General features: G+C 38.1%; 1 protein-coding gene and 1 pseudogene across 2 annotated transcripts in view; both read right to left on the minus strand.

Moving 5' to 3' along the window:
• RWDD3 (RWD domain containing 3) overlaps positions 1-24,145 on the minus strand; it is an 89,386-nt gene that overhangs the window by 17,230 nt on the left and 48,011 nt on the right. The gene's annotated exons all lie outside the window — the stretch shown is intronic.
• On the minus strand, positions 7,921-20,850 carry LOC309667861 (phosphorylase b kinase regulatory subunit beta pseudogene; annotated as a pseudogene). Its single transcript, XR_014268706.1, has 2 exons — positions 15,519-20,850; positions 7,921-15,206 (listed from the first exon to the last, which is right to left on the minus strand). The product of XR_014268706.1 is annotated as a phosphorylase b kinase regulatory subunit beta pseudogene (transcript).

A 24,145-nucleotide genomic window follows, 5' to 3' on the forward strand; every position in this document is an offset into this window, starting at 1 on the left:
TAAGGCCTTGGGGCACATGCAGCACTAATTCAGAACCTCTGGGTTGAGAGAAAACAAAAAGAGGGTGTTCTTCCCAGCTCCACCATGGACCAGGGGCAGTGTGGTGGCATCTAGTGGGACTAGAAGCAACTGTAGCCCCAGCAGAAGGCTTGGGTGCTTGACTGAGGCAGCAGCACTCAGAGAGGTCCATCCTCTGCAGAGACGGCAGCAGGGCCAGGCAGGAGCGATGGCTGTCGCCGTGTGGTCGCTGTGGTACCCAGAAATGGTGTTGCAAGACATCCAAGGTGTCTAGAGGGTGCAGAGCAATGCAGTAGATGTGGCAGAGGAGCCTGGTTGAAGTGAGGACATCCAGTGGACACGGTAACAGTGTCAGCACAGGCAGTGATGACAGCATAAGAGGCGTCATATTCAGTGGACGCCTCGGGCTGATGTCTGTGGAACACATTCCCTGAGGTTGACCAGGAATATGGGGGCGGAGGGGTGATTTGCCAGGGTGCAGAGACCCTCTAGGAGGCCAATGTGATGAGTCAAATTGTTATTGGCATGACCACTTTTCTTCGGAAGGGGAATACCGAGATAACATGAAAAGCACAAGCTTTGGTTTCAGACAGGCTTTTGCTCCATTCAACTGAAGATATTTACTGAGCACCTATTTGTGCCTCAGGCTCTGCTCTCGTTGGTGGAAATACCACAGTGAGCAAGGCCAAAAAATTCCTCCTCACACAGAGCCTACCTTATAGAGGGAATGCAGACAATAAACAAGTAAGAAATCAAGTTAATGAGATCTTTCCTGTTTGAGAGCTGTGAAGGCAGTGAAACAGGTGATCTGGCGTACAGGTGGGGTAGAGGGAGCTCCTTAAATATGGCAGTCAAGTAAAACCTCTCGTTCAGAGTGAGGGCTGATGGCAGTTCAGGGGAGATATGGAGACAGAGAGTGGGACCCTAAGGTTTGGAGACTTGGCATATTGGAGAAAGAAGAAGTAGCAGAGTAAGTCCCAAACGGGGGTCAGCGAACTCTGGTCTGTGGGCCAAATCCAGCCTGCAGCCTGTTTATATAAATAAAGTTTTATCGGAACATTTGTTCATCTATTATCTGCAGCTGTGTTCGTGCTGTAATAGCAGAGTTGAGTAGTTACAACACAAACTGTATGGCCTGAAAAACCTATAATATTTACTACCTGGCCCTTTCCAGAAACAGTGTGCTGATCACCAGTCTACAGCCTAGCCAATGAGCTTGAGTGAGAGCAGTGGGAACTGAAGTTTAAGGGGTGCTGAGGGGCAGCAAACTGTAGGACACCATAAACCATGGCAAAGAACTCGGGTTATATTCGATGTGTAATGGAAAGCCATTATCCAAGCAAGGGAGACATGCGATCTGATTTATATTCTCCACTCTGGGAGCTGTGTGCAGATGGACCGTAGGGTTGACGTGGCAGCAGGGAAACCAACTAGACAGATGCCGTAGAGCCCAGGGAGAGAGGAAGGTGCCGTGGCTGAGGATGGCAGCGGTGCAGATGGGGACGAGTAGTCAAGATGTATTATCTCAGGTATAACAGGTTCAAGGATCCCAACTCAGCTGTATAACCTTAGGCAAGTTACTACTCAAATTCTTTAAGCCTCAGTTCCTTGTGAGTAAAACCCTCAGAGCGCTATTGTGTGGATTAAATTACAAAATGCACCCGAGGTACCTGTCAGAAAATGTGTTCAATAAATGTTGGCTGTTATTGTTGCTGTTGTTGGTTGTTGTTGACAGGTGAGGCCCACGGAGAAGTAGGTCACAGCACATAACTGCACTGGGTCAGTGGTGCCCTTCTCTCTCTGACCAGATTGGCGCATTCCCTGGAGACAGGGAAGTATTTATTCATCTTTACATCCCCCAAACTGTGCCTGGCACATGGTAGATGTTTAATAAATTTGTATTGATTTAACTATTAAGGTTTTTTTGAAGAAAGGAAGGGTATTATTTATTCTGCTATTTTTCACCAGAAGTGTTTTGTTTTTAGGATTGATATGGAACATTTTTATGACACATTATTCTGAAGATACAGAGGTAGTTGTATCTAAGGAGAGCTAGTACCCTGCATCCCGTCTGTTGCAAAGGGAAACTCAGATGCTGCTCCCCAGGAAACCTCTAACCTGATAAAATATGTCAGTGATTGCAATTATATATTAAATCTAGACTAAAAAGTCACCACGCACAAGAAATTCAATCATGTCAGATGCTTCTACATATAAAAAAATCTCTGGATTGTTTGAAAGTGTTAAGTTGTTTTTAGACATTTATTTCAAACTAGTTGGACATTCTGATCCCTTGTCCAGCCATGTTGAAGGGTACCCTATTTTTTATTATTACCTTGTTTCTTTTATTGATTCACTATTCTACCTATAACTGAGATTTCAGAATTTCTTGCAACTTTCTTATTCTTCGACACTAACACTTAACAAGACTGGAAACCTCCCCTTCATAAAGGAGTTCAATTTTCTCATCATAAAATGATCAATACTGTCTAAACAATTATTTCAAATGAAATTAAATATGACATGCAAATTTTCAAATGAAATATGACATCCATAAATAGGTACATATTTTGTGACATTTTTGTTTTTTTAAAAGAGATTAAATACCATAATGGTTTTGCAATACAAAATTATAAAACCCTAAATGGCCCAACTCAAACAAAATCTTACATTACCTGTTGTATTCACAGTAGCTACATGTGTCTTTAATATGCACTTGTTGCTATATCTAAAAAATGAACCAGAATTTCTTTCAAATTAAAATAAGACTAGATGAGAAAATATCTCAGTGGTGGTCATCAAATCATAGCAGTACTCTGCAAACTTATCAATTTAGCTGACAAACTCTAAAAGTATGGGAAACTGAAAATAACAAAAATATTTAAAATAACAGGACATGAAAGAAGAGAATCCCTTGTAATGGTAAAGAAAAGGTAGAAACCCCTGAAACATCAGAGAGCAACCATGAGGAGGGAGATTTTTTTTTTTGCAACATGAAGCCTGGCATCTCACAAATAACGTATGTTCCATATTATGTGGAGTTGCTATGGTAACAACCTTTATTTTCTGAAACAGTACACAGATGTGTACAACATACTAACTTGCTGGTTATAAATTACAGCTTTTCCCATAGTTCAGTAACTTAGGAATTCTACATTTTCGAAATCTCCGAAGTTCTGTTGTTATTAAATTTCTTTTATGAGATAATTTTCCTTGTACTTTCAAAATGAGAGTGTTCCCAAACAGGCCAAGAGAACGGAGGCATGAGAAAACGGGGCATATCAGAAAGTAGCAGCAGACTGAGTACTATTTTCTACAACGAGTCTGGATGAAACCCACTGAAAGGAGGAGAAAATTATTTGAATTAATTAGGCGTCATGTACAACAGCAATGAGAAATAAGTCACTAGCAAAATGACGCTACAAATAAAGTTATGAACTGATTTCTTATTACAAGGTGCCATATTTGCAGTTTTAAAATAAATGAAGATTATTTCTTAGAAATGTAACAAGCATTAATATAATTTTACAAGCTACAATGGTGTGGGAAGTGAATTCACCTGGTTACTTGACTTCAAATGAAGTTTTCTGAATCTCGAAAAGGCCTGAGTCTGGGAGTAATTTTATACTGCTACATTTAACAAGGAATTAGCATCCCTTTGTCAGGTTACAAAACAAGAGACATACTGACTGGAATTTTTTCTCTTTAAATTTTAACCTTAATCAACAAGTATTTATCAAGTGCCTTCCACGCAAGGAGGTGACTGTCCATATTTAGGTGCGTACAGGTATGCACCTAAACAGAAATCATAGAAAAACTGAGTTCTGTAGATGATTTTTTTCTACTCTGAAAGCTTATGTAATGTTTTCTATATGCTGGATCTATTTTCTTTGAATAGACAGTTCACTTTGCAGATTCTTAAACCTTATCAAAAAGAGTCATCTCTGCAGCATTTATCAGGCTAAAGTTTATTACCTGAGAAACACATTTGAAAACAAGGTTATATGTTTAGCGTTTACAGTTAAAAATCCATCTATCTAAAATAAGAAAAATATTTCTAATTATAAGAAAAGATGTAAGCACCCTTATATAAAAGGTAACAAAGCACCCCTAATTTAGAAAGTCCAGAAATTACTCTGCTAAAGGATTTTCCTAACAAACATAAAACACTTGGAAATGCTATTTCAAGTCACGGTAGCATTACGTTCAATGCAAAATTGTCTTATAGCAGCAAAGACAGAATGAGAAACAACTAAACACCGTGCAGATAAGAACAAATCATTTTGAAAAGCTTGCACCATTAAGTGGTTGCTAAAATTTTTTCTAACGCTTTCCACACACGCTCTTTTCTGTATCTTCCCAAGATATATTAAAAACAGGACCATGACTAATCCATTCCAATTCTTACGTTATCAGAGAGAGTTAAGTTATCACCTAATGGGGCCTCAGAGGCTAGAACTTGGAACCAGTAGAAAAAGAGTACTTCACTGCTAGTTGCATTTTAAAAGTATTACTTAAATTACATTTAAGTCATCTGATAACTGTGAACTTTCTTCTCTCTTATATTTATATGGCATATTTATTGAATTGCACAGTATGCTTTTACAATAAAGTGCTTTTTACGTTGCCGTCTTTGTTCATCCAAAATAAAATTGACAGTTATCCTTTTATAAGCTATTCCGAGAACATTTTCTCTTCTTTGAAGCTGATTGATGCACTACTTTAAATGTTCCTACAAATATCTTTTCAATTCAAGTTTTTGCATAATGTAATAAGAAGATAAAAGAATTCCATACTTCAACAAGAGACATTACAATGCAAGTAGAGACATTATCAAGAGCATTAACATGCTCCTAATAGCAATAAAACCTTTTAACTGTCTGATGTAGAACATGCTCCCACCAAACCACCACATATTATGGTAATTGGCTCCAATTTCTGACTCTTACATTGTAAAGTTACAAAGAGTTAGGTAGAACTAAAAAACAAATCTAGAATACTCATCTTGTTAGCATTCCCATTATCAAATGTTTGCTTTCTACCTCGAAAGAGGACTGGTCTGGTCTGTTGCATGGCTCTTCCCTGCCCTATCATATTTTTGCATCCTGTCTCATTTTATTCCTACTGACTGATATGAATATATATTTTTTACCAAATAACCCTTTTCTAACTCCAAAACATCAACAGTAACACAAATAGCATTTTCCTCAGAATTTCAGTGTAACAAATGTGTCCTCCGTGCATGCCTGTGTCACATCTCATTCACTTTATGTGTTCTCTCGTCACAGGAGATACAATGGGGGAAAACATTCCATGAGGACGCTTTGATTTTTCTTTACAACACACTACTAAATTACATGAGTAGCCTTTCCATCCTGGCTGAAAATATAATTTCAAACTAAAGTTGAGCCCAGATTCTGTTAAATTAAATAGCAAAGAAAAAATAGTTCTTGGCTTTATTCCTCTTAGATGGGGAGCAGGGCAATGGGGAATTGACACAAGTTGGTCCTTAGTGATTAACCTGCAGTTTATGGTTGTGTTTCCAGGTGACGTGCCCATCATGCAGGAATCTTCTCGGAGGCTGTTGAGAGCAGCCTGTCTGCCTTGAGAAGTGCAGATCTATCAGGATCCAGAATCGGGCTCTGAAAAAGCTGTCATTTCATGTCTCTAAAACAGCCTCTGATTTAATGTACAAGATGTCAAGAAGTAAAGGACAATAAAATAAAAGCCAAAAAGGAGAACTATTTCAATTAAGAAGCATTTCTATAACAATTCTTGGACATCAAGTAAAATAAAAGCTGTCAGAATCAATCTGTGTTTAACGGTTGATTTTTGTGGTGCTTAAATGCAACTTGCAAGGCAGGAAAAAAATACAGATTATTAACAGAACAATTGAACCTTAAAAATTCCTTTCTCACTAGATAGATATTTGGTTATTAAATGTTCCTAATGGATCTAGGAAAAGCATTTATCTGGTAGATGCTGGGATTTGGAGAGAGAAGGCAAGAAACACATCCAAATACATAAAAAAAAAAGTCACAAATGTAAGCTCCAGTCCTATAAGGAGTTTCATGCATTTCCAAGAATTTAACATTTTGATTGCCAATAATTAAAAGCCTTATATAAGACTCTAGGAATTTACCTTTTATTGCCATGATTTCCAATGGTGTTTGAATGTCCTTTCCAGAGAAAGATAAATATTTCTTCAAGAACTGCCCTATCACCCCAGTATTCAAATATCTTAAAGGTGAATTGAGAAAAAAAAATGTTATGAAATTTGAGGCAACCTTTAATCTGAGTATAATAATATTAAATAAAGATATACATATCACCAAAAATAAATAAAAAATTTTCCAACATGACTTCTTATTATGGAAGACATAACTTTCATTTCCATTTGTTTAAAAAATATGCTGTTTAAGAAACATGCATCATAACTTAATCTTACTCCTATCCTTAGAATTTTTATGATGGTATGCTTTTTATTCCACATTTTCTATTAAGAGGAATATTGGACAAGGAAAGAAGAGATTTATTCACTTGCTGTCCCCATCTGATTTGTATATTTCAGGGATATGCCCTTTCAATGGTCTATTTCTGGTTCCTTTATATAAAAAAGAAATTAAGTTTCTCTGATGGGAATACTTTAAAGAAGAAAATTCACTCCTCATCATCAAATTGAGAAGTTTTCTTAAAGTAAGTCTTCCACACGCAATAAGAGAAACAGCCTAAGTACTGCCTCCAATCAAAAGAAGAAAAATTACAAAATCAGCTCACTCGTGATTTCCTTAATATACTTAAAAGAGATAAAATCCCACTGATGCCTCTAAAAATAAAAATGAAGGAAAGGGCAACTTTATTGATTCCCTACAAACCAATGTACATGTAGCTTATTGATAACACTAAACCTTTAGTGATTTTTCAACTGAAAGTCTACCTCTGAATGAAGGTTTAAATCATCATATTAATATAGTAGGGGGAAATTATCATGGGACACACTGGAAATTAATTAAAAACCCTGCACTCAGTTTGTTTGTGAGAGAAGATAAATATCACTCATGGGAAAAGATGCCTGACAACCGCCATAGTTTTCAGATCCAAAATTAGACCCTGACAGCTATGTCTTTGTATGACTCTCCTTGGGGTATCATATGCAGAGATTTAGAATATGAAGATTTCTGAGAGAAGTATTTATTACTGACACTTCCGAAACATTCCATGTGTGGCATCAGCAAAGCATGCTCCACCCCAGACAGAAATGTCAGGTTTTCTTCCAAGATTTTTTTTTTTTCCTATTCCTCTTCCCCCATTCCCATCCCTCCCTCCCCATCCACTACCACCCCCCTTCTCCTCCAAAATATGGGTTTTTTTAGAAGTTCAACAGCAGCCCCTGGTGGAGCTCAGCAGTTGTTTCAGCCTGAGCACAGTTGTTAAAGAAACTCCATCCATTCTGTCAATAAAAAGAAAAGTATATCCATGTGTATATTACCACATCTGCATGCTGTTCCCATGGGTCAGAGATCAGAAAAGACCCTGAATGTACAAATGCTGTGTTTTATGATGGTAATTTAGGCCAATTTCAGTAGCTGGAGTTTTGAAAAATATATATATGTCACAAACAATAAACATCTGTCTCAAATGTCACATTCATTTTATGCAAGAAGACCAATAATTAACTGCTCGTGAATAATGCTTACCACGGAGTGCATGCGTGAAACGAAGAGGCTCCACACATGCAAGCCGGCGATCACCATTTTGTTTGGCTCCTGTTGTGACAGATTCAGCCTTGTCACTTAGCAAAATGAGCTATACAAAGTGACAATTGTATGCAAAGGAAGGAGTTCTCTTGGTAGGAGCTCATAAAGCCACTGTCTGGCCCCATCAAAATGCAAGCTGGAAAATGCCCTTCAGAGAGACCATGATACTCCTTTTCCTGCTTAGTTGGCAGCCACAGATTATCACTTGGGGGCCAAGGGGAGCCAAGTGGCTCCTTGCATAGGCAGGGTAAGTCTTTGCTTCACAAAGGTGCCTGGTAGAGGGGCTCAAATCCGGCTCCCCTTCCTGTGGGGCCCTCTGCCTAGAACACAGTCACCTTTTCTTAGCGCAAAGGCATGGCTCTGTTGCTAAAGCCCTGTGCCTTTGGGGCTGCATCACTGCAGAGAGGTTGCTTTTTCCTAATTCACACAAAGATGCCGTAACGGCTCCAGGTGGCCCTGGTGCTAGGCAAGCAGAGGGAAAACAATATCCTGAAGAAGTCTGCATTCCTGGCTGAGATTCTCAAGTGTGCCAGTGCTGGGGGACCTGGTGAGCATTCACCCTCCATGAGGCTCATGTTAGGACAAAGGAACAACTGGAAATTAACTCAAAAGACCCAAAAGTTTACTTGAGTAAATTTAGCCAACATCTGTCACTTATGTATTTTGACTTTTCTTAAATGATGCAGTTTATTAAAAGGAAAAGCAAATACTATTATTAAAGCTTAAAATAGCTCTATGATAAATACTGGAATAGACAAATATGAATTTATATGAAAAAGTGGTTTTTAAATATTGAAAGTATTGTACTTCACAGTAGCCTGTCACTTGTCCCTGAGGTCACTTGGATCTCTTGGCTGATCTCAGGTGAAACTGAATGAGTAAGCTAATGTGTTAAGACCATAGATCATCCCATGTAGGTCACTTAATGACTACCTAATGGACTCCAAGCACTGTATTTGACACTGGGGAATAAGAGGTATAAGAAGAAATAATACTTGGTCTCCAATGAGTTACAATCTAGTGAAGGACATAGATCTACCTGGATAATTTTAATATATTGTGGTAGCAGCATGCAGAGTCCTAAAAGACACAGTGGGGCACTTAGCTGGCTTTCTATAGGAGTGACCCTTGCATGAAATCTTACCGAAATATTAGAAATTAGCTATACAAAAGAGTGTTAGAGGGCAATGTTGGCGGAGAACCACTGACCCAAGGGTGAAAGTGTAAAATTCCGAGGTGTATTCAAAGAACTACGGGCAGCTTGATATTGCCAGAGCATAAAGTACAAGGTGATGAATGACAGAGTAGAGGCTGAAGAGGAGGGTAAGGACAGCCATGGAGAGCCTTTTCTGCCCTCCTAAGGAGATTGGAATGGTCCTATAGGCCAAGGGGAACAATGAAAAGACTTATTTAAGGACTGACACAGCTGGGGGAAGAATGAGACTGGTCAGGGATTTGTTGTGATTGTCCAAGAGAAAGAGGATAAGGACCTGAATCCTGGTGGTAGAAATGGGGTTGAAGAGGAAAGGGTCAGAAATAGTCAGAGGCACCAACAGAGAGCAATTAGTGACTTATTGGATATGGGCAGTGAGGGGGAGGCTTGCATCACTCCCAGGGTTCAGATGTAGGAGACAACGTAGACTGAGGCCACCAAGTGAGTTACAGACACCGGGGCCAGGATAGGTTTGAGGGTCGAAGATGACACGCTAAAGAAGTACTTCTCAAAATATGTCCTCAAATACCCTCCACTGGCCTCCAGACACTATTTGTAACACTGATTATTAACACTGCCCACAAATGTCCCAGCTGGAGAGGACAGGTCGTTAAGCCCAATCGCTTTCAAACTGTGTGGTGGGGGTCTTGGTGGGATGGGGGGGCAGAGCAGGCAGGGCTCCAGGCTGCCTTCCCTGATTCAACCCAAGAGGGTCTGCTTTTACCTACTGTGTATATTAGAATTCTTCAGAAGACGTAATTTGAAAAAAGAAAACCACAGGTTGAAAACCACGGACAACCTCTTCCTTTTACAGAGAGGAAAATGAAACCCACGGAGGTGAAATAACTTGTCTACAGACACACGTCTGTAGCAGAGGCTGAGCTAATCTATGACACTTGGTTCCAGTCCACATGTTCTCTACACTGCGGTTTCCTACACGAGTATTTGTCTACTTTTTGCTGTGCTTTACAGAGTTAGCATCACAAACCTTATCCCCAGCACGCAGTTATCAGTTTCTTCAGTTTTATTCTGTCAGTAAATATTTACTGACCATCTTCCGCATGCCAAGACTTCTTTTACTGAGATCACCTGTGCAGTTTTATTTGGCTCCCTAGTTATAGCTTTTGATTCTTTAGTAGAGTTCTAATGGTGTCCCCAATTGGTATTCGACTGTGACTGGATGTCTTACGACCCAAGAAGTAGATAGGTATACTAGGGTTTATTTTAGTCCCAAGTAAACAGTATTATCAGAGGCATGAGTTTCCTAATTTACTGGAGGTTATAGCTAATTTACATTTTTAATCTAATTTTTAAAAATCCACTTTTTAAAATCCATGAAGTTCCTGAAGTACGGTAAGGTGCTAGTCATAACTTTTAAAGAATTAGTTTTCAGATGTACACTAATTTTTCCATACACATTCCAGTGCTCACTGGAAATAATGATGCAAAAAACTCACTGATATATGAAATAATTACAGGATAGATTGCTTTCAAAACGTGAGAATTCAAGCCAATAAACTCAATAACCCCTCCTCCCTGTCATACTAACTCGGGACCAATAGGGTAATCCGTAAAATAAGGAAAAGAAAATCTTTGTTTTACCTAGAGGAATAAATAAATAGAGGCAAATGTTAGCTGAGGGGTTACAGCAGCCTACTGTTCCCTTTCTCAAAGATCATCCCATCTTAAAAATTTTGTCCCAGGCCTCCTAGAAGAGAGCAGTGGGCGGGCCCCTTTGTCAAGTGTGTGAGTACAGGTGGGGAACAGGAACCAGCTGGGGAACGCCCTCCCGCTCAAGGGCTGCCAGAGATGAGATGCACACAGGCCTTTCCAGAAACATTATGTAAGATCCTGGAGGCAGAAAGGAAACCATTGCTCTGTCTCTCCTGTTGGGGAATCTATTCTTCACTTTATTAAACTCCTTAAAATAAGGGAACAGGGAATCAGTCTTTCTTCAACTGCTCCTTTATACTTCACCACCTCACCCAAATCAATCTCTCGTTTTCTTTCTCTACTCCTTCCATTTGCAGATAATTTTAAAATCAGAAACTCTGTATACACCAACATACACAAAACCCAGTTAGTGGAGGTGGGTTGCAAGCAAGAGAAAGGGGGAAAGAAAGGAGAAAATCCAAGATTACAGCTCAAAAAGATTTCAAGGCTCACCTGTTACAACCCCATTTCTTTCCAGGTGAAAAATCCAAGTCAAGTGACTTGTCTAAGATTATGCCACGTCACTGTTCCCATATAGTGGTATTACTGGGTATAGGACAAACAAAAAAGTTTTAAGGATCAAACAAAAGCCTAATTGGCTCTACAGGCACCTATTTATACCAGCCTCCTTCATGTTGTGAAGTATGCTAGTGGGTGTACACACTGAATCCAGACAGAGCAAACATTTGGTTATCGCTTATCCCCTTTGACCTCCCACTTCTCATTTGCACAAGTAAATCCAGAGTTAATGGTCTTCTGAGATAATCGTGTTTATGGTATTTTGGTCTAGTGTCCTAAAACGTCTCCCTTCATAGCAATTGCTTTCATTCACTCAACAAAAGTTATTGGAAGCTCACTGTGCACCAGCCCTAGAGAGTACTAAGAAAGAGCATTCTTTTGCTCTCTTGCTTATCTGCTCATCACTTTGTCACTGTGCAGTCATGATGCAGGAACCACATTTCTTTCCCAAATCCAATAAATTCGCCTATCAGCTTTTTCATACAAAGAGGTTTAAAATGGTTTAAATATCCCTTTAAGCCCATCCTCTCTGGTAAATTAACAATACTGGTTTAGTACCCCTCTATGTTCCTCTATGTTTGGGTGTTCTAGCTTCTTTCTGTGAATTCCTCTGACTGCCCTCTGGACTGGCCCTGTCTGAATGGCATGACATTGAGTTCCAAATTAATGGAATTCTACATACCACATGAAGGCTCACTGGGAACATTTAACAAAATGAAGTGTCTTGATGAGCTCTTCAGATTCCTCAGAGTCCAATGACTGAAAATGTTCTGGAATGGAGAACTGAATGTGGCTTAGAAACACAAGGTAGATGCTAATATGACTATGAAAATTAGCATAGGCCCACATACCCAGGACTGAAAGAGATTAAGCTGGGCCTAAAACATAGCTGGTCACTTTATGAGAAAGCAAACTGTTGAATAAAAAATGGAAAATGTGAACGAGCTTTAAAAGGTAATATTTCCAGTGGTTAAGATATGGCTCATCTAAATAGTCAATAAGTATTAGCTGTTATTACTATTTCTCTTCTGAACATTTCAACTTACTGCTTATTAGTGTGATTAAAAATATTATACAATGCCTCTAATAAGTCTGTAAAAATTTGCTTTAATTACCATGTTAGATATAATTTTACTTTTAGAAATAATAATGAATTTTATGTTAAAAAAATTATTTTAAATCTATTCTTGCCTCCCCTGCTTCTCAGACGTTATATTAAATTTAGTTAGGATAGGATCAAAAACCAAAGCAAACATCCTGTTAGCTAGTCGCATTCTACTGACACTAGGAAAGTCCTACTGTTATGAGACGTCAACTACAAGTCGATCAGCCTAAAGATTGCGTGAAACAATCCATCTTTTTCAAAATCATCAGAATGCTCTGGAATACCTGAGAAGTATTCCTCTAAGAAATATAAATCAGTAGATTTAATCACACATTCAATGAACATTAATTTTGCACAAAATATCATGCATGTTGCTCTGAGAGAAGTTAGGAAGTACCATGCGGGTCCCTGTCCTCATGGAGCTTGCTGTCATAAAGAGTTCACTTCTTTAGAAGGTTTTGATTACACACTTCTTCCAGATTATTCTGAATAAAGATGAGGAGAGCCAATTTTTTTTTTTTCTAAACTGTAAGAAACCTTTGGTTGAATCACTGTCTTGTACCGCAGCTTAAAGAATATATTTTCCTTCGTGCATTTTGATATTTGAGAATAATGAATTCAAAAATTATTGGGAAAAGTAGGTCTGTAATTGACCACCTAGGGAAACTATGCAAAATCCCTTCAAAATTCCCACCAGGAGCAGAAGAGAAGTGGATTCAGATACAGCACTCTGAAACCTTCCCAAGCTTTCTCCACTGGAATTCTAATTAGTAAGACCCCTTTAAGCAGTTTTAAAGTTGTTTAATTTAAATATAGGAAGTGTTTCCTTGGGCTCTATAATAACTTTGGCAGAGCTGATCCTATTTCCTGAGATTAAACAGAAGAAAATTCTTTCCTCAGGAAATTGAACCACACACAATAAGATCATTCATTAGAATGTTCATATAAATTCAAAATATGCCACAGGAAGAGTGTCTTCTTCATAAAAAGTAACACCCTAGAAATGCTAAGGAGAGCCATGACTGGTTTTTAGTCTTGAGTTTTGGCCTTTGTGTGTACAAGTTCTCCAGGAAGAATTACTGAGGTGATAACTCATTTTGACAATGAAATCAAGTGCAGGATAACTAAAAAAAATGAAATCCTTTTTCCTAAATAAAAAATATCTTTCAGTATTATTTGCTTCCTCAGAGTTTTGCTTCTATTCATGAAATAAAGCTGTACCTTCTGTAACCTAATTTACTCCACTTTGTACCACTTAAGACTTAGCAAAAGGAAAATCTCAGAAACTTTGTACCAAAACCTGCTACTCAAAAGTCCGACTGGTAAGGGGACTGGGGAGGCTATGCTTCTAAAACTTTTTTATTGTCCAAGAGCACAAAGGGGAACACTCTTCAGTTTCTTGACACCCTTCTGTAAATTTACGTCACCTCACTAAATTTGAGAGCTAACTAGTGTCCTGACAGTGTTGTTGAGACTTGTGTGTCAGACTTAGAAATGTTATTGTGGAGGCTTACTTGGATGGTGAGATTTGAGAAGCCTATTTCCCTGCTAAACACATGTATTATAGAGTGATGGATAACAGAGATTCAAAGGATTGCAATGAGAGATCAAGGAGTTCACCTGTAACATCTATCGCATTGACAGCCGACTTTATTGAAGTTTCACCATATTAACTGCCTCTCTGGACTGGCTTAGCCGGCTAGGTGATTATCAATTTATCGCCAGTCAAAACACAGATTGCTTCAGGTACAGTGTCTGTGGCATAATCATGTACCTTGAATCCGATCAAACTGGAATGATCCTACTAGGACGATTCTTGTAAGAGCGAGGACGAAACATCAGTTAGGAACTTCTCTGATGAAATTGTGTCTAGTTTGTGGTTTGATAGAACATTTTTCCTAGATCCTAGATCAAGAATGCACCACTCCAAAAGGAAATGAAGTCAAAGCCTGAGAGGTAGAATGGGGAGAATATTAGAGGAATATTATATATATATATATATCCCTCTTCCTGAGCTTTGCTGACTCTAACCACCCCTGAAGTCCACTCCAGAGAAGACAGTAAGTAAAAAACTGACTAGGTCTTGAAATAGACTTGCACCTTGAAACTTCACATAGCACTGTGGGAATTGACTGAATTACATGTAGGAAATGATCTGAGCTAACCATAGACCATCACTGAGATGCTAACATTACCTCTTTGACTCTGTTTTCAATATAGCAAGAGCTTTTAATTCTACCCTATTTCCTGATCCTATCCTCTAACAAGGTCTAATCTTCCTCCACATATTGAGTTCTACCAGTAGCCACTCCAATTAATATGTTAAATGCAGTAACAGAAGGAGATGATTTTGGCCTTAGGCAAAAATTAATACCTACACTAGCAAACACTTAATGGACACTTTCTATGTGTTGGGTACTAGTTTAAGTACTTTTTATATATTAACTCATTTAATCTTCTTAACTATGCCATGAGGAAAGTATTATTATTTTCCCTGGGCTATCAATGAGAAAATTGATGAACAGAAATATTATAAAACTTGCCCAAGATTATCCAGCCTGCAAGTTGAACCCAGGCAGATGACTCTAGAACCTTAAAAATTCTGAAACCCAGACTTTTCAGTCATATACTGATTGGACTGAGTTGTTCTGTTCCTATTCTAGCTGCCTACCATTTTATAAAATGTATTTTTCTCTAGAGAAAAATAGCATCATCCAGAGTCTCTACAATTTTTCATGCAAAATGTCTGGCATTCAATAAAAAAATTACCAGATATACCAAGAAATCAGATCAAAAAAAAGAAAGAAAGAAAGTAAAAATAGGCCATAGATGATCCAGAAACATGGATTAAAATGTTTTTAAAAAATAGATGAGGGCTTCCCTGGTGGCGCAGTGGTTGAGAATCTGCCTGCTAATGCAGGGGACACAGGTTCGAGCCCTGGTCTGGGAAGATCCCACATGCCGCGGAGCAACTAGGCCCGTGAGCCACAACTACTGAGCCTGCGCGTCTGGAGCCCGTGCTCCGCAACAAGAGAGGCTACGATAGTGAGAGGCCTGCGCACCGCGATGAAGAGTGGCCCCCGCTTGCCGCAGCTAGAGGAAGTCCTCGCACAGAAACGAAGACCCAACACAGCCAAATAAATAAATAAATAAATAAATAATAATTAAAAAAAAAAAAAAGATGAAAAGATACCCTTACCAGAGAAACAGAATCCATAAGAAGAGAATCAAGTGGAAATTCTAAAACTGAAAAATACAGTAATTAAAACTAAGAACTCAACAGATGAGCTTACTAGCAGATTAAACACAAATAAGAACAGAATTAGTACTGTAAGATACTAAATACTAGTATTCTCTGTCGGCAGAGAATATTCAGACCAAAGGACCAAAAAAAAAAAAATGGAAATATAGAAAAAAGTGAGAGACACATGGGAGATGGCAAAGTTCTAAGTGTAACTGGAGCTCCAGAAGTACAGAAATAGATTAGAGGAGAAATGGAGGCAAAAGCATTGTTCAAATAGGTAATGTCTGAGAAATTTGCAAAACAGATGAACAATATCAAATCCCAAGAAGGATACAGACATTACTAGTCTCATCATAGTAAAACTGCCAAATGACAAAGACAAAGAATAAGCCATAAGAACAGCCAGACAAAAAAGCATAGTACCTTCAAAGAAACTACAACAATGATAACTAAGTTCTCAACAGAAACCATAGAAGCCAGAAGAAAACAGAATGATATCTTGAAGTGCTGGAAGAAATTACTGATGACTGAGAAGTCTATACACAGTGAAAATATCCTTCAAACATAAAGGCATCAAAAAAAGTTTGTTGTCAGCAGATCCATATTAAAAGAAATGCTGAAGGAGTTTAGACAAGAGGAAAATGATCCCAGATGGAAAGACAGAAATGCAGGAAAGAATGAAGAGCAACAGGAGTTAAATATATAAATGACAATAATAACATGTGGTGAAGTTTACATACATATAAAATTAAAATAAATGTATGACAGCAGTAAATCGAACAGCAGAAAGGGATAAATGGATTTAATGTGTTCTTAAATCCTAGCATTGTCTGGGAAGTGGTAAAACTATTAATTTACATTAGACTTTATTAGGTTAAGGTTGTTGTTATATCCAGTAAATATAATTCCAAATATATCAGTAATTATATTAAATGTACATGGACTAAATACTTCAACTGAAAGACAAAGTTTGTCCAACTAGATGAAAAAATAAAAATTTAATTATATGTTGCCTAAATAAGGACATCTTAAATATAAGGATACAGAAAGGTTGACAGTAAAAGAATGGCGATATATCATGTAAATACCATGATTAAACATAAAAAAGGACATTTAAAACTGATGCTTAAAAGTTAATCTACTAGATATGGAAATGAAAACTGGTAAAACTAAACAATAATTTAGGGATGCTTATATTAATGAAAAAGTTTTTAAAAGCAAGGGCGAGTAACAAAAAATTCAGGATAGAAGTATGAGAATGGACTAGGTAGCAACACAAATGAGGAGATTAAGGGGCTTCTGTATCTTTAAGTTGTTCTTTTTTTTATTATTATTGTTGAAGCTGAGTAATAGTATGGGCTTTATTATACTATTTTCTATACTTTTGTAGATGTTTGAAATTAAAAATAATTTTTTAAAAATAATTCAATTACAAAATAAATGACACAAGGAAAGATATATTGTTAAAACATGGTAACATGGACAAAAACAAAGCTTTAAAATATATAAAGCAAAATGGATAAAAATGCAAGGAGAAATTGACAAATTCATAATCAGGAGAACATTTTACAATTTATCAGCAATCGAAGGTCAAGTAGGACAGAAATAGTAAAGATATTGATGATCTAATTATACAATTAGCAAGCTAAACACTTATTCACACTCACACACATTCACATGTATTTGCACCTGACAGGCTACATATTCTTTTCAAACACTTGAACATCCCCCAAATTGGTCACATATTAGGTTACTCTATATGCTCAATTATTGTTTTTTGTTGACTTTTTTACAATTAGAACATATTTACGTGATACCTGTATTCAATACAATCAAAAATATGTTTAAAAAAATGAAAAGAAGCATTTATATTTTACTCAGTTGTGGCAGGCCTTTTAAACATATTATCTTGTTTCACCTCACACAAAACAATGAGGCTGGTATGAAAGCAGGAGGGAGGTTCAGCCACTGGCCTCAGGCCACTGAGATGATGAGTGGAGGTCAGGACTTGCACTCAGTTCTGTTGGATGCTAGAGCCTGGTCATGTGCCTTACTGCACTGCCTCACACAATGCCAATTCGTATTTTCAGCATGCCATGGAATAACTCTGGGTTACTGGAGATGATCCAGCCAATATGAATGACCGGTTCTTGCTGAATGACCGCCTCCCTCTCATCATGGGTATTACACTTGTAATAGATGATGTTCTTAATCACTCTTGGAGACAAAGGATTAGAGATAACCTCTTCTTCATGTCCAAAGGCACCCAGAGTTACCTGTTGGCCCTGCACTAAAGCATTAGTAATGGATGGGGCCAGGCTGTCCACTAGTTTACTTAAAAGGCTTGCTGTATGGCGCACCACCAACCGACATTTTTTGCTGCCAGCTCTTCTGTAGACTCTCTCAATGTGATCAGAAACAGTACCTTCCTTTGTGATAAAGTTGGGTCCTTCTCTTTTGAGCAGTATACCCAGCAGGATGACTTGGCTAGCCAGACAACTACAGTCATTCAGTTTTTGAAGAATTTCATGGGTGGGTTTGTTTTTCCATTCAGTAATGGTAACATCTGGCTGCTGTTCTTGTTCAGGAGCATTGGAGGAGCTGCTTTGTCATTTGACTTTTGAATGTTTGGGAACTTCTAGTTCCTCAAAACTCTTAAATTCTGGAAGCTCTTCTGTGTCACTGATTCGTAAGAAGTCAAGTTGTTCTACCACAGCTCCAGATATTAGTGTCTGTAGACGATCAACGTGAACTTTGACTCCTCCGACCACTCCTTTCTTAAAAGCTGCCAGCATATCTAATACGGGATTGAATTGGCTACCTCTTATACTGTCTTCCTGGATGAGAATAAGGAAAAGTGGATGTCCATGCATTTTCCAGTATTGTTTAATAAACTGTAGTGCATTCTTTATGTCATCTATCAGCAGTAAAACATCTTGAGACATTTAGAAATCACTTAGGTCAAAGATGATAGGGTAACAAACCACAGTCTTCCCTAGAATGCAATAAATCTTTGATGTATGGAGGCAGCCAATGGGCCTATCTAGCCTTCCACAGAGTCCTAATTTTTCATTGATCCCAAGATGGAAATAAGCTTTCACAAGCTCCTGCTGGGCCCAGATCTGAATGGGTTCTACCTGTTGAGGAGTTTGAGTCTGAATACCATATGTGTTGAGGAAAATTTGAAGGCATTGGCTTTCTGCTATAAGCGTTATATAAACAACTAAATCATTTTCCAGTGGGCCCTGATTGGAAAACCTCATGCTCACATTACATTGATTCTGTAGTGGGACATGACACTGAACAGGATCAATGTCTTTAGGACTAATTAATTCATCAGCCAGGAGTTTTGCGATGACATAAAGGGCTTGTCCCCAAAGTAATAGTTTTCCAGCACAGCCATAGTTGCTAGGAAATCACTTCTAACTACCAGGGTTTCTTTTTTCATATTCTACAAAATCAGCTGGAACATAGTAGTACTTTGGTATGACAGGATAACCTTCTGTGGTCTGATGAATACTGGAGTCAGAAGATCCTGATATTCTTTTACTTGCTTGGGATTGCCTCTAAAAACACCATCAATCATCATGCAAAGGAAAAATATGGGAAATTCACATTCAATGCCATCAAAGAGCTTAATTTCAGCTGGTCTACAGTAGCATCTATTAGGATCTTCCAATGATGTTCTATACCCATCTCTCAAGAAATGCTTAAATCCATATTTTCCTTTTAATTTTCTAACCACTTTATCGAGTGTCGGGCTAAACAGAACTTCACCATCCAAGGCAAATGTAGGATAACTGATGCAGGGGAGCAGGGCAACATCTGTGTTATGAGATCTTGATTCTCTGGGTAACAGTGAGCACATAGTTTGCTAGTTGCGATTGTGGGCATCGAGATCCACACATATAACTGACCAAGAACAGCCCTGGTTGTGAAAGAGGTTGAATCCATTAATTGCTTCTACAGCTGCTTTTGCTAAGCCAACAGAGCTCGAATGCAGCTCTGTGCTGCCATTATTATATTTGCTCCCTCTTTCCCAGACACCAAAGTCAGGCACACAGTAAACTCTTTCCACACAAAATACAAGTTTCTGAATAAAAGAGACCTCATCAGTGTTATAGATAATCTGGAGTCCTGAGGAAATCATTTCCACAAGGTAAAGGAGATAGAGTGACACTGCATTTATCTGAAGATGACCACAATCCTCATAGGAGAGAATCTCATCCCTGTATGTACATTGAAAACAGAGTGAAGACATGTTGTCGGGCATGGATCCTGCTTAAACTGCTGGACCTTATCAGCCTGACGCATATAGCAGTAGACAATTCCCCTCATACATTTTATAGCCGAGTGCTCCAGCTCATGGGTCCTTCCCTTGTCATCATCAATGTGCCTGTATACAAGGGCCAAAGCCCAGGGCACAGCAGTGCAGTATAGACTGTCATGGATCTTGGCCTTCTGATCATCACCACATGTTTTTGTGTGAAAGAGACCTGCGGTTGGACTTCGATACAGCAGCAGTGTTGACTTGACAATTCTGTAATAGTGATCCAATTTATCCCACAGTTTCATTATCAGGTCTTGGAAGATTAATGCTTTTAAGAGGTTCATAAACTGAGCCACACCTTAAGAAAGCTGGTGGAGAAGAGACAACTGCATCAGGTGAGCTGGCCATTTCAAATTGTTGACTCTAATCAAAAGCATCACAGGCTAAACTATAGCAATTGGTCCGGGCTCTTCACTCCAAGCCCTTCCAGCTCACTTCGGCCATGCACCCTGCCATTGCACTCAGGCCAATGCCTTGGCCTCCCCAGGGCCGCTTGTCAGCTCCTCCCGACCGGCTGCTATTATTCTTTAAACTGTACACATATCTCTCTTTTGCGTGTATGCTTTATTTTATAATAAAATCACTTTTTAAATAGTAAAAAAAACAGGCCTCTTAGATAGCCTCATCCACCAGAGGGCAGACAGCAGAAGCAAGAAGAACTACAATCATGCAGCCTGTGGAACAAACACCACATTCATAGAAAGATAGACAAGATGAAAAGGTAGAGGGCTATGTACCAGATAAAGGAACGAGATAAAACCCAAGAAAAACAACTAAATGAAGTGGACATAGGCAAACTTCCAGAAAAAGAATTCAGAATAATGATAGTGAAGATGATCCAGGACCTCGGAAAAAGAATGGAGGCAAAGATCGAGAAGATGCAAGAAACATTTAACAAAGACCTAGAAGAATTAAAGAACAAACAAACATAGATGAACAATAAAATAACCAAAATGAAAACTACACTAGAAGGAATAAATAGCAAAATAACTGACGCAGAAGAACGGATAAGTGACCTGGAAGACAGAATGGTGGAATTCACCGCTGCAGAACAGACTAAAGAAAAAAGAATGAAAAGAAATGAAGACAGCCTAAGAGACCTCTGGGACAACATTAAACGCAACAACATTCGCATTATAGGGGTCCAGAAGGAGAAGAGAGAGAGAAAGGACCAGAGAAAATATTTGAAGAGATTATAGTCGAAAACTTCCCTAACATGGGAAAGGAAATAGCCACCCAAGTCCAGGAAGTGCAGTGAATCCCATACAGGATAAACCCAAGGAGAAACACGCCGAGACACATAGTAATCAAATAGGCAAAAATTAAAGACAAAGAAAAATTATTGAAAGCAGCAAGGGAAAAACAACAAATAACATACAAGGGAACTCCCATAAGGTTAACAGCTGATTTTTCAGCAGAAACTCTACAAGCCAGAAGGGAGTGGCATGACATATTTAAAGTGATGAAAGGGAACAACCTACAATCAAGATTACTCTACCCAGCAAGGATCTCATTCAGATTCGGTGGAGAAATCAAAAGCTTTACAGACAAGCAAAAGCTAAGAGAGTTCAGCACCACCAAACCAGCTCTCCAACAAATGCTAAAGGAACTTCTCCAATAGGGAAACACAAGAGAAGAAAAGGACCTACAAAAACAAACCCAAAACAATTAAGAAAATGGTAATAGGAACATACATATCGATAATTACCTTAAATGTGAATGGATTAAATGCTCCAACCAAAAGACACAGGCTTGCTGAAAGGATACAAAAACAAGACCAATATATATGCTGTCTACAAAAGACCAACTTCAGACCTAGGGACACATACAGACTGAAAGTGAGGGGTTGGAAAAAAATATTCCATGCAAATGGAAATCAAAAGAAAGCTGGAGTAGCAATACTCATATCAGATAAAATAGACATTAAAATAAAGAATGCTACAAGAGACAAGGAAGGACACTACATAATGACCAAGGGATCAATCCAAGAAGAAGATATAACAATTATAAATATATATGCACCCAACATAGGAGCACCTCAATACATAAGGCAACTGCTAACAGCTATAAAAGAGGAAATCGACAGTAACACAACAATAGTGGGGGACTTTAACACCTCACTTACAGCAATGGACAGATCATCCAAAATGAAAATAAATAAGGAAACAGAAGCTTTAAATGACACAATAGACCAGAGATTTAACTGATATTTATAGGACATTCCATCCAAAAACAGCAGATTACACTTTCTTCTCAAGTGTGCACGGAACATTCTCCAGGATAGATCACATCTTGGGTCACAAATCGAGCCTCAGTAAATTTAAGAAAATTGAAATTATATCAACCATCTTTTCTGACCACAACACTATGAGATTAGAAATCAATTACAGGGGGAAAAAAAGTAAAAAATGCGAACACACGGATGCTAAACAATACGTTAATAAGTAACCAAGAGATCACTGAGGAAATCAAAGAGGAAATCAAAAAATTCATAGAGACAAATGACAATGAAAACACGACAATCCAAAACCTATGGGATGCAGCTAAAGCAGTTCTAAGAGGGAAGTTTATAGCTATACAAGCCTACCGCAAGAAACACGAAAAATCTCAAATAAACAATCTAACCTTACACCTAAAGGGACTAGAGAAAGAAGAACAAACAAAACCCAAAGTTAGCAGAAGGAAAGAAATCATAAAGATCAGAGCAGAAATAAATGAAATAGGAACGAAGAAAACAATAGCAAAGATCAATAAAACTAAAATCTGGTTCTTTGAGCAGATAAACAAAATTGATAAACCATTAGCCAGATTCATCAAGAAAAAGAGGGAGAGGACTCAAATCAATAAAATTAGAAATGAAAAAGGAGAAGTTACAACAGACACCGCAGAAATACAAAGCATTCTAAGAGACTACTACAAGCAACTCTATGCCAACAAAATGGACAACCTGGAAGAAATGGACAAATTCTTAGAAAGGTATTACCTTCCAAGACTGAAGAAATAGAAAATATGAACAGACCAATCACAAGTAATGAAATTGAAACCTGTGATTAAAAATCTTCCAACAAACAAAAGTCCAGGACCAGATGGCTTCACTGGTGAATTCTATCAAACATTTAGAGAAGAGCTAACACCCATCCTTCTCAAACTCTTCCAAAAAATTGCAGAGGAAGGAACACTCCGAAACTCATTCTATGAGGCTACCATCACCCTGATACCAAAACCAGACAAAGATACTACAAAAAAAGAAAATTACAGACCAATATCACTGATGAATATAGATGCAAAAATCCTCAACAAAATACTAGCAAACAGAATCCAACAACATATTAAAAGGATCATACACCATCATCAAGTGGGATTTATCCCAGAGATGCAAGGATTCTTCAATATACGCAAATCAATCAATGTGATACACTATATTAACAAATTGAAGAATAAAAACCATATGATCATCTCAATAGATGCAGAAAGAGCTTTTGACAAAATTCAACACCCATTTATGACAAAATCTCTCCAGAAAGTGGGCATAGGGGAACCTACCTCAACATAATAAAGGCCATGTACGACAAACCCACAGCAAACATTATTCTCAATGGTGAAAAACTGAAAGCATTTCCTCTAAGATCAGGAAGAAGACAAGGATATCCACTCTCACCACTATTATTCAACATAGTTTTGTAAGTCCTAGCCACGGCAATCAGAGAAGATAAAGAAATAAAAGGAATCCAAATTGGAAAAGAAGAAGTAAAACTGTCACTGTTTGCAGATGACATGATACTATACATAGAGAATCCTAAAGATGCCACCAGAAAACTACTAGAGCTAATCAATGAATTTGGTAAAGTTGCAGGATACAAAATTAAAGCACAGAAATCTCTTGCATTCCTATACACTAATGATGAAAAATCTGAAAGAGAAATTAAGGACACACTCCCACTTACCACTGCAACAAAAAGAATAAAATACCTAGGAATAAACCTACCTAGGGAGAAAAAAGACCTGTATGCAGAAAACGATAAGACACTGATGAAAGAAATTAAAGATGATACTGACAGATGGAGAGATATACCATGTTCTTGGATTGGAAGAATCAACATTGTGAAAACGACTATACTACCCAAAGCAATCTACAGATTCAATGCAATCCCTATCAAATTACCAATGGCATTTTTTACAGAACTAGAACAAAGCATCTTAAAATTTGTATGGAGACACAAAAGACCCTGAATAGCCAAAGCAGTCT

The sequence above is a fragment of the Balaenoptera physalus genome (assembly GCF_965194825.1).
Source record: "Balaenoptera physalus genome assembly, chromosome: 1".
NCBI lineage: Eukaryota > Metazoa > Chordata > Mammalia > Artiodactyla > Balaenopteridae > Balaenoptera > Balaenoptera physalus.